General features: G+C 45.7%; 1 long non-coding RNA gene across 1 annotated transcript; it reads right to left on the reverse strand.

The window, feature by feature from the left end:
• Positions 1–5,657: 5,657 nt before the first annotated feature.
• Positions 5,658–9,130, reverse strand: LOC124247725 (uncharacterized). The gene is made up of 2 exons (XR_006890801.1): positions 8,623–9,130; positions 5,658–5,740 (listed from the first exon to the last, which is right to left on the reverse strand). It is a non-coding gene; the product is annotated as an uncharacterized LOC124247725 (long non-coding RNA).
• Between the last annotated feature and the right edge of the window lie 302 nt (positions 9,131–9,432).

Consider the following 9,432-nt stretch of genomic DNA (forward strand, 5'->3'; position numbering starts at 1 on the left):
TCAGCCTGAGGAGAGGGATTTAAACTGTTCGGAGCTTGGGAACCCCTTCCCACTGGAATCAGTTGTTTTCCAGGAAAAAGTAGGGTGCAGATGCCACCACTGCAACGACGCTCCTTTGAGCCCTCAAGCAAATATTCCAAGCACTGGAGGAAGAGAGGAAACAGTTAGCATAGTGACACTCCAACTTTGGTGAGTCAAGACTCTCCCAGGGCCTGCGGTTCGGTAGTTTGCAGGTAGGGCCGGATATCTACATTTTCAACAAGCACCCCAGGAGCCAGCCCTGATGGCCTAGGGGTTAAAGTTTGGTGCACTCCGCTTCGGTGGTTCCTAGGCGTGGAACCACACCACTCGTCTGTCAGTGGACATGCTGTGGCTCACACAGAAGAACCGGAAGAACTTACTACTGTACACAACTATGTACTGGGGCATTTGAGGGGAAAAGGAAGAAAAAAGGAGGAAGACTGCCAACAGACATTAGCTTAGGGTGAATCTTTCCGTGCAAAAAAAAAACAAAAACAAAAAACAAGCATCCTAGGGAAATCTGGGTTTTGTGAGGCATCTTTACAAAAAAAATCTTACTTTACAAAAATAGATGACCATATAAACGTGTTCCTAGAGCCCTACCCAGGGGAAAAGCGGGAGGCCCTGCAGTCCAATTCTCATAGACCTCCCCATGAGTCCACCTCTGAGCCCAGATGATTCTGATGGGAGGGGACAGTGACACTCCCTTGAGGAAGCACAGACTAGCACTTTTCATTCACAAGCATTTACTGAGCACCTGCTGGATGCCCAGACCTAAGCTTGGCTCTGGGGACCACAGACCCAGAGGACATTGTCATTTCCTTCCAAAGCATCAAAAATCATTAGGGTTCCTGGTGATGCAACTTACTAAATTCACCAAGATGCTATGAAGGAAGTATATTCAGCTTCCTGTGGGGCACAGCAGCTGGAGGAAGGGAGGCAAGGTAGTTGAACTCTCTAAGCCTCAGTTTCCTCATCTGTAAAATGGAATTATGTCCACACACAGGCCATATTTCACAAAGTTGTTGTGAGGATGAAACGAGCTAAGGCACTAAAGTCAATGCCTGGCAGAGGGAGCACGCCACAAATCACATCTGTGTCCTCACGTATCTCACCTGTGGGTGGCGTGGCCAGGTTAGAGTTCAGAGAGCAGGTGGCCCTGGGGCTGAGTCTTGGAGGGCCCATGGTGTCCCTACCATGGGTGGCAGGATGAGGAGTGGAAGAGCATGGAGCTCCGTGGAATCGAGCAAACTCACACTCACTGTCCACACTTCCTCACTGGGGACCCATGTGAGCAAACCTTTAGCCCAAGACGTGCAAAAAGTAGTGTCATATCAGTTAATTAGCCAGACACACAGCTGCCTATGCCTTTAGTCATTGTGGGACTAGTCTGAGATTAGCCTTACTTCCTGATTTCCTTTAAATAAACTTCAACGCATTTATTCTAAAAGCAAACTTTATGCCACAACCATAAATGAAAACCATTGCTGCTTTCACAAATAAAAACTAATGGTGGGTGAAATGAGTGATGGCGGTCATATGAATTCTGGGACGACACAAACATTCAGACCATAGCAATTGACAAAAACCCCAAACATAAAAATACCCAGAATAATAATATTTTTATTAATTTCCTGGAATTATAATATTTATCTACTTTTTTGTCTGCATACTCTTTGCTTCTTCATGATCTGAAGATTAGACACATTTTCTATAGAGAAGGTAGAAAGGTCATTCTGTCTCTCCAATGCCCTGCTTCTTCTCCAAGCCTGTGTACTTTGGGTACCATGCAACATGGGACACATTCCTACCTGATGCATTTCTGACCCTGCATCTTTGCATCTGGACCCAGGTGAGTTGGTTCATGGGCAGGATGAGTGTTCCAGAAGCCAGTCCTATGCTGTCTCAATGCAAATAATCAATAACCAATCTAGAAATAAGAAATATTGAGTGTTATTATTGAGCCTAATGTGAGGACTAGCCCAGAAGTGCTCCCTTCCAGAGAGAAGAAAGGACTCCAGGGGAACTTGCTTTATAGCATGGTTACATACCATTTCAGAGCAAAGAACATACATCAAGCATGACAGGAATACAATTTTTTTTCCCCAAAGTCACAAGAAGATGTTTTGTCACAGTTTAGCACACACACAGCAGGTCAACTTGACCTTAGTTCTCTGGGAAGAAAAGCTCGTCTTCAAAGAAGTACTGGTATCAGCATCAGAGAGGGGGAGGCATTACTTCTTCATCCTGAAAGAGTGCCTTCTTTGCTTTGGGAAAGTATTTGAAGCAGATGAAGAATGCATGTCTGCTGAGCCATGAGTCAGACTGCTTTAGGAAAAGCAAGTTTTAGGCTGATTCACATTTAAACCAGAGTGGCTTCCCCACATGCTTCAATATGTGAAAACTTATTATTCTTATTATTTTCATCAGCAGGGATAGCTGGGAATGACTGAATTATGCATGAAAGTGGCTGTGGACCACATGAACATATCTCAGTAAACCTTGAATAAGTGTATGCCCAACTCAACTCCTCCTTAGCCAGATCCAAAATACACATGGCCTCTCCAACACTACCAGACTCAAGACCAGATGTGATGGAGGCAAAGGAGACAGTAGCGATAATCAGTTCATTTACTACATCTTAACTTTTGCAAATGTTACAAACACCTGTGGCCATGCAAACCCATCACTCATGCAGTGAAGGGTCCTGAACTTCAAGCATCTCTCCGAACCCTTCTCTGGGTTCCGTGCCTAAACCAGCCGAGAAGATGGGATGATGGATGGGCTGGCAGCCAGTGTGATACCAAACCTGAAGTGAGTTCGCTCACCCGTTACACAGCAAGCCAATCTCTGACACCGGGTGTGGTGGAAGGAAGTAGGAATTTTATTTTTGCACAGCACTGAGGAAGGAGACAGGACAGCTAACGCTGAAATCCCAAACTCCCCGAAAAGCTAAAAGGAAGGGTTTTTATTTGGGGTTTTTATTTAGGAGCATATGGCCTGGCTGGTCAGAGCTTTCCCACCAGCCTGTCTTTGGCCTTGAGACTACTCACAGAGAGGAGGGAGCCCATGACCCTGCTGGTCAGCAGCTTTCCCACCAGTCTGTATCTCTTTGTGGGGAGGAGATAGTGAATCCAGGTGCTTGTCCTTGGCGGTGTCTGTCTCCATGGAGAATAGTGGATTCTGGAGCCAGGAAGCCAGAGAGTAAGCAGGGAATGAGCATTTTGGTTTTAACCCCATATATGCTGGGTGTAATGTGGGGAAACTGATATCAGGATCAGTATCAACTCCCCCATATTTTATGTCCATCCCTCAATCTTGAGGAATTTGGGGTGGCGACCAATCTAGCTTCTTCCTGCTGAAATGGGGCATAGGTTGTTTCATCTCATTGAACCAGTCTTTTAATAAGGCGGTGATGCTGGTGGGCTCCTGAAGTTAGGCCTGTATCATGTAAGTAAGTAACCAGGTATTTAATAAAGAGTTTTTCTAGAGAAACAAAAAGAGAAAAACAAGGTTAATGGTTGGAGCAAATTATAAACCAGTTTCTGAGCCCAGGGGGCAGCCAATCAAGATTCCTAGAAGTCAGGGTTGAAGCATCTTATGCAGTTTGAAATGTCTCTGATGGTGTCATCAGGAACTCAGGTAGCTTTTTGAGTGGCTTACACAGCAGCAGACATGAATCTCTCTTAAGTTAATATTAGATCCTCCAGCTTCAGTTTGTAAGGCTTTGGGAAAAAGGGCAGATTTAGTTTTCACTGACTCTAAATGAAAATGATGGGGAAAAAAACCCTAAAAATGTTAGTTTGGAGGTTTTCAGCCAGATATTTCAGGAGACTAGAAGAATTCAAGATCCAGTCCAGTTAACAGAAGTAAAACAAAAATTTCAAAGACAATTGAAAAACCTAAAATCCAATATCTATAAAAGTGTATTATAGTTTCTATTGAAACATAATCTTCCTCCCTAAAATCATCTTCAATTTCACTAGACATAGCCAAATTAAGACTAACTGGTTTGCCCAATGTCTAGTTTTAATAAATTTGGCATAATTATTTACATAAGTACAGCAAGAATAGTAATTGATCATATAGGCTCTTTTAAATCTGCTTTGCTGGAACCTTATAAGGCATCTCAGGTTGAACTTTAAAGGCCTCTCAAGGAAAGCCAAGCAAAGGACCTGTTATCAGATTCTGCCTGCAGTACCTACAGATTTGGGTGAATCCCTCTCTTCGTGAGGTTCCCCAAAATATTGAGGTTCCTTGTATCTGCCAGAGGGAGCAACATTCTTTGCTCAACCTTACCAGGTTACAGAACCCATAAGCACGGTACCAAGCCAACATTTCCAAGTGGCTTTATTCCAGAATGTCAACCTTCGTTCCTCAAAAGCTATCTTGTTATATCCAAGCCTGTATGTTTTTTCAAAAATGATGTTCCAGTCAAAGCCTTGGTAATATAACTAGTGTTTCTTACCGTGCCCTGTTATAAGAAGAACAGATTCTTGTTGGACTTATGCAAACAACCATATTGCCATGAGAATAAGAATACTTATCCATCAGGAGTTTTACATTTTAGAGGGTTCAGATAGGGAGAAAAAGACAAATGCTTCAATTTTGTTTACTAATTGCTGTAAGTCATAGTTCTTTAAGAGAATAGAGAAAAAGGGTTTCTTAAATCTGAAAAAAACAAAACACGGACTAAGCTGGGACAGGAAGCACTGTGGTTTTTGGTTTGGTCTTTGTTTTGGCTTCCGTTTGTGGCTGAGGGTTTTTGGGAAATCACGCTTGTTTGGTATTTGTTGTTGTTTGTCTGTTTGTCCTTTTAAAAGTGTTAACCTGGGAGGTACTGCATCTATTCCACCTAAGAGCCCCTTAGGAAAAACTTCGGCTGATGGTCAACCTATAGCTATAAGCCAGTGTCTGAAGAGGGATGATTTTCTTTTGTAACACCATGTGGCTACAATATTCTTTAGATGCCGGAGAGGAAAAAAAGGCCAAACAATGGATCTTTGAGTTGGGAAACTTTTTAGAGAGCTCTTATGATAAACAACTGTTTTATTGGTACCTATGAAAAGACCAATTAAAAGGAAACTATGGGGTCTCAGCTTCTCGTCTTATAAATGCTAATGAAAATATTAAGTTAAAGAGAACTCAGAAAGGGAAGAGTCACAGGTGCAACTAATTATGCATATTGTATCTTTGGAGAAATGAAGGCACAGACAAGTGAGATAACTTGCCCAAGGTCTCACTGCCAGGAAGTGTCAGAGCTGGGGCTCATCCCAGGCAGTGCAGCAGCAGGACCTGTGCTACTAACCACTGCAGCACCCTGCCTCACTTCTCACACGCCTTCTCATGGGGTGGGTCTCCATTCATGGGACCCAACATGTCACAGGAAACGTGTACCCATGTGGCTGTGTGCTTTGTGCTCCTAGGGGCAACGAGGGCTCTGCTGAACTGATCTCCCAGTTTCATTTTTGATCAATATTTTCTGTACCCAGGGAGTGGGAAGTCCAGCATGTCAGGCTCAGCTTTGGGTCCTGTCCTACACTCGGTGGGCGCCCAACAAATGAGGATCCACTACGCAAATCTTCCCAAATGAGCAAGGACAAGGGATATCGGTTGTGCACACCCGGGAGACTTACCAAAATCTGGCTATGGCGTTGCAACAACTTCAGAACAAACGGAGCCCGGAGGGCTGCCGGGTACCCATTATTTCCGGCCAGTCCTGTTGGAAAAGGTTAACACAAAAACAAAAACAAAAACTGCTTACAAGAGACATCTTCCTAAGTCCTAAACCTAGTTTCTTCCACCACCAAAGCAAAAGCGCCGTGGGCCAACGATGTCTGGCTAGCAGCCAGTCACTTGGGGCTGTCCCTGAGACAAGGGGCTCAGGCAGCTACAGGACAGCTTCCAAGAGAGGCCTTTAGCCAGATGCCAGTGTGCCACAGGCGAGACGTCCACCTGGGACATTGTCCCATCTGGGTCGCCAAATTGATACCGAACCTGAAGTGAGTTCGCTCACCCGTTGTGCAGCAAGCCAAACTCTGACACCAGGTGTGGTGGAAGAAAGTAGGAATTTTATTTTTGCACAGTGCTGAGGAAGGAGACATCCCATTGGGATGAGGTCCTGTCAGCAGCCTCTCATCCATGGCCCATTCCAGAGGGGTCACAGGGAATGGGGGGTGGAGGCTGAGCAGCTGAGTGGGAAGGAACGATGAGTTCATTCTCTTTTGTATCCAGGGGCCTCCTGAGAAGAATGTAATGTGGAATGAAATGGCATTTTCCACAGAGTGGAACATCATCCCACAGGGGAGCCCAGGTGGGAGACAAGAACACACAGTTTGGGAATCAGCAGGACTTGGCTTCAAATCCAAGCTTCTTCGCTTGCTGGTTGGATGACCCCGAGCAGTTTCTTTCACCTCAGTGACCCCGGTTTCTCCTTCTGTAAATGAGGGTAATACTTGTCTCACATCATTTGCCTGCTGTGAAGTGAGAGATCACAGGAAAAACACCTCACACGGCTGCAGAAGTTTCCTGAACCCAATTCCAACGTCTGCGTGTGTGTGTGTGTGTAGGCTTCCCCACATTAACAAGCAGTTCTTGGACGCCAGCAGGGTGTCTGAGAAGTCAACTAAATTCTGACACTATCTACCTAGGGATAGAATCGGATTCCACAGGTAAAGGGCTCAGTCCCACAAGAGCACGCTCAACCTCAGACTCCAGTCACAAGCCCAAGTTGTTATCCATGCCTCTGACTGATTGGCTATAAATCAGAGGTTCCCACAATCCCTCCTCAGGTTTGATTAGTTTGCTAGAAGGGCTCACAGAACTCAGGGAAACACTTAGGTTTACCAGTTTATTAATGGCTAGGATACAGGATACAGATGAATATCCGGATGGAAGCGATGCACAGGGAAAGGTATGAGTGAGGGGTGTGGAGCTTCCCTGCCCTCTCTGGGCGCCACTCTCCCAGCACCTCCATGTGTTCACCGACCCGGAAGCTCTTAGAAAAAGACAGACTAGCTGAGCTTTTCGGTTTCTGTGGAGGCTTCATTACGTAGTTGTGATTGATTAGGTCATTGGCTGTTGGCAATTGAGTCAACTTCAAGCCCCCACTCCCATCCCCGGGAAATCAGGGGGTGGGACTGAAAGTTCCAATCCTCTGATCACATGGCTGGTTCTCCTGGTAACCAGGTCCCACCCTTGGCTGGGGTCCAAACATCACCTTCAGTAACATAAACAAGAAATTCCAAGGGTTTTGAGAGCTGTGAGCCAGGAACTGTGGATGAAGACCACATAGCTATGAGAAATATATTTTGATCGTCTGAATGACCAAATGTATATTTCGAATAAATCACAATATTGCAGTGGCCCTGCCACATAGTAGGCACTCAGTGATGTTCTCTCACTTTGCCCTGGCCCCCTGGTGTGTGCCCAGAACTGGACACTGTACCTAATGAATCTGACCAACACATAACAGTATGGGGCTTTCACCTCCCTTGTTTCTAGATATTCTACCTTCAGGAATACAGCATAAGATGATTTCATTCTTTTGGGCAGCCGTATCAGTCAGTGGTTCTCACCAACTAGAATCCTCTAGTTCTTTCTACATGTAGCAGCTGCTTCTCAGCCCCCTCCCAGGAGCCATCATAATGGGTCCAGCGGCAGACAGTGATGGCTGTGGTGTTCCAGGCACATGGCAAATCCCAGGCCTCTTCCTCCATGACTCAGGTCTTTCTTCCACACTGCCATGGAAGGCTAGCCCAATCCATCAACAAAGGAGGGACCAGGTGAGATTCAGAACCTGGCTCCCTACACCTCCTCCCTGATCACCTCTATTCCCAAGGGGTGTCGGACCCACTATGTGCTCAAGGGGGAAGATAGTAGATGCTCAGTTGCTACCTGGTGAGGAGAAGACAAATGAGCTTACATGTCGTCAACACAAAATAACCAATAATCATTCTCTAATGAGAGAGATAGGTGAGTTTTACTTGAGCCTGAGTGAGGATTATAACCCAGGAAGAGCTTTTCCAGAAAAGAAGAAAGAGTTCTGGAGAACCATGGTTTCAGTACAGTCCTACATCTTTTTAGTACAAAGAACATACATTAAACACACTCAGGATACATTTTCATCAAAGTTTCCAAGAGGTATTCAGTTGCAAATGAGCAGGTCAACGTGACCCTGATGTCAGGAAAGGGACTAAGACCAGTGGCCCCAGCAAGGCGTAGGAGGGGAAGCACATGTCCCTCTCTTAAGAGAGCTCATTCTTTAACAGTTAAGCAAATGTACAATGTGTGTTTGATAGGCCATAAGTCAGCCTTCTTTAACAAGCTGATGGGTTTTGAACCCGACTAGTTACCCCATACGCTTCAACATGTGAAAGTCTCTTGTTAACATGTCTGCTTCTCCAATGCTGTTCTGCCTTCCAGGATAGAAACTTACTGAAATGACAGGCAATTTTGTTTAATTTAAAGGTGGGATGGGGGTGGGAGGTGGAAACCTGCATGCACAGTGGGAACTAGAGGGTGTCATGGGCCACCCATGTGATATGAACATTGAAGACAACCCGCTGCTGGAGTCCACTTGGGCTGGAGAGAAGGACTCACCTGGGTTGATGATGCGTGGCTCCTCTTCCAGGGTGTGCTGGGAGGTGAGAGTGCAGATCCTGGCTGGATGAGGGCAGCCGATAGTCTTTGAGTGTTCCCTGTGGGCTAAGTGCTTCACACGCTTCATTTGTCTACTCTTCACAACATCTATACCAGGTAGCAAGATCCCACTTTCTTCATCGATGAGGAGACCAAGGTTCCAGGAGGTGCAGGAACTGGTGCCAGGTCACAGAGCCAGCAAGCGAGAAGGCTGAGATTTGAATCCTGCTCAGCATCCCGTGATGTCTATGCTCCCTTTTCTCAGAGTGCTCAAACCTCTGCCTTATACCGGGCCTATGCTGCCCAAATTAAAGAGTGCACTGCTAGCTGAGCGATTTGAAGAAACAACTTAACTTCCAGCATCTCCCATTTCTTTTCTCATTTATGAGACTGGAGTGATAACAGTACCTGCCAGGCAGAGCGGTAGGAGGGTTAAATGAGTGAACCAAGTACACTGCTTAGAACAGAGCCTGACACACAGCATGTGCTCAAGAATATTTACTTTGAGCTATTGGACTGCACAGAAAATAGGGGCAGCTGTTCAGCAGTGCTGGTGACTTCTGACCACAGGCAGAAAAGAAACCTCAACACTCTGCGTGTTGTCACTGGACCACTCACACCAAGCCCCTCCCATTCCGAGCAGCTTTGGGGAGCAACAGAGAGGCGTGGCTTTCCCTTCCCAGAATTAATCTACAGTAGGAGACCTTGTCCCCTCTGAGAGCTTAAATTCTGAGGGCTAGAACAGGAAAGGTCTTTGCAAATACTCTTCTT

Source organism: Equus quagga, chromosome 11 (genome assembly GCF_021613505.1).
Source record: "Equus quagga isolate Etosha38 chromosome 11, UCLA_HA_Equagga_1.0, whole genome shotgun sequence".
Taxonomy (NCBI): domain Eukaryota; kingdom Metazoa; phylum Chordata; class Mammalia; order Perissodactyla; family Equidae; genus Equus; species Equus quagga.